The following is a 2356-nucleotide window of genomic DNA, read 5'->3' as shown; positions in this document are numbered from 1 at the left end:
GAAAGGAGAGAGGTTAATAAGAGGTAGAAAAGCTGGAAGTGGGAGAAAACAAAGAGTTAATTTTGGGTTTACAGGAAGGGTTTGGGAGGACGGGCAGTTCTTGAAAATGCTGTCAGTAGTTAAACAACGCTAGAGTAAACTCAACACCTCTCAGCTGTATGGTTTAAAATGTTACTGTGGCAATTTTTTTTTTTTTTTCGGTTTTTCGAGACAGGGTTTCTCTGTGTAGCTTTGCGCCTTTCCTGGGACTCACTTGGTATTTTATGTTATGCATATTTTAGTACTTTTTTTAATCCAACCTTTGATGTTCTCTTTGTATTTTTGAACTATTTGAGTTCTGTTTCTGTGGCTAGTTATTAATGATGGTGGCTATTTACCTAGACCTTCCTCAAGCTAACAGTAAAGGAAATCCTCATTTGTAATGGGCAAGATAATTGCTGAACTCTTTCATTTCCTCCCAGACCTTCCCAAGCACAAACCACCTCACACCCACTGAATTCCACATAAAATGAAGTTGGTGTTTGCTTTGCTTTTCACTGGTTCCCAGAAAATTAGCACAACAAATTCTTGGGTAACCTGATTCAGTCATGTTTTGGCCAGATTGAGATTCATTCCCAGACCTTCACAACAAACTGATGTTGAAGTACAGCTAGTTACATATTCTTGAAATTTCCCGTACATAGCAATAATGACTGCAGAATACATAGACCATTAAGTTTGTAATATCATCTCGTCTAGAAAACACATATACCTTCATGCTAAAACGCTTTATTGCTAGGGATGCTAACGGCCATGTGAGCCCTTCGGAGACAGAGAGGCAAAGCCCTTGTACAGTGGTGGGCCCTGCCTCTGTGTTGATAAGTTCCAACTGCTTGGAATGGCAGGTGCCTGTCTTAGTTGTCGTTTGCACCCTGGGGACAAAGTGCCAGACAAAGCACTTTGGGAAGAAGAGCTAATTTTGGCTCACAGTTTGATGATGCAGTCCAGCACAATGGAGAAGGAGCATGAAGTAACTGGTCACATTGCATCTGCGGTCGGGAAGCAGAAAGCTGGACACTGGTGCTCTCTCCTTTTTATGTAGCCTGGGACCCCAACCAATGGAACGGTGCTGCCCACATTTCCATTAGGTCTTCCCACCTCAGGCATAAGATACACACATATTAAACATATGTAGAAAAATTAAGGATAAGCTACAGAATGCATTTATAATCTAAAAGTGACATGTGCTTTTCATACATGGATGTCAAGACACGAAAATACTGGATTGTTACTTAGACACTGAGCATATATGTAAATCTATCTATAGTTTTTAATGATTTGAATATAGATTTTATCCATTCATATGCTTTATAGCATCTAAAATGAACTTGAAAAAAAAAAGGAAGAAGAAGCCAAATATGATGGTAATCTAAGCCCACGATCACCCAGCACTGAAGGAGGCCATAAGGTCATGGTCAGCATAGGCTGCGTAGTGTGATTCTGGCTCAAAAAAGAAAAAACTCATGAAGAAAAGAAAGGCATTGTTGAAAGAGAAGGCATTCCTAAAAACACCCATTAATATTCCCAACTCAATATAAAGAAAAGTAAGAGCTTTTACAAAAGCACAATTTAGAAAATGAAAATTTGCATAAGTATAAATGCCAATTTCACATACATATTACTATAGTAAACATTACCCCTAAATTCATGTTAATTAATTTGTGGCATAGACAACTCCTTTTTAAGGTAGTTTTCCAGATGTTCACACAAAACACAATCTGGCCTATGATGGATTCTCAAACTAGCTGAGTGAGTGAGCTAATAAAATATTTAGAATAATTACCTTCAGAATTGGGGCTGCAGAGATGGCTCAGGAGTTAAGAGTGCTTACTGCTCTTGCAGAGGACCTGGGTTCAGTTCTCAGTGTGGTGTCAGTGGGCGGCCTACAACCACTTGAAACTCCACAGCAGGGGATCTAATGCCCTCTTCTGGAACCCTCTGGCATCTGCACTCACACATGTGCGAGCAGACATATGCATGCCTATACATACACACACACACACACACACACACACACACACACACACACACACACACAATTAAAAATAAAATAAATCTAAAAAGAAGAATTGTCTTCAGAGAACATTGGTAACGGGGTTGGAGAGATGGCTCTCTGATGGGAGCACTTGCCGCTAAGCTGATGGCCTGAATTCATTTCCCAAGACCCACAACATGGAAGGAGAGAACCAATGCCTGAAGGTTCTTCTCTCACTTTCATCCACATGGCAGGACATGCCATTCTACATTAATATGATAAATTAAAAAAACATAATAAAAATGAAAATTTTTAGGAAAAACATGGTGATATACCCATAAG

This window comes from Peromyscus californicus, unplaced genomic scaffold (assembly GCF_007827085.1).
Source record: "Peromyscus californicus insignis strain IS unplaced genomic scaffold, ASM782708v3 Scaffold_8__1_contigs__length_139910024, whole genome shotgun sequence".
In the NCBI taxonomy this organism is placed as follows: Eukaryota; Metazoa; Chordata; class Mammalia; order Rodentia; family Cricetidae; genus Peromyscus; species Peromyscus californicus.
Note: the sequence above shows the minus strand (reverse complement) of the source record.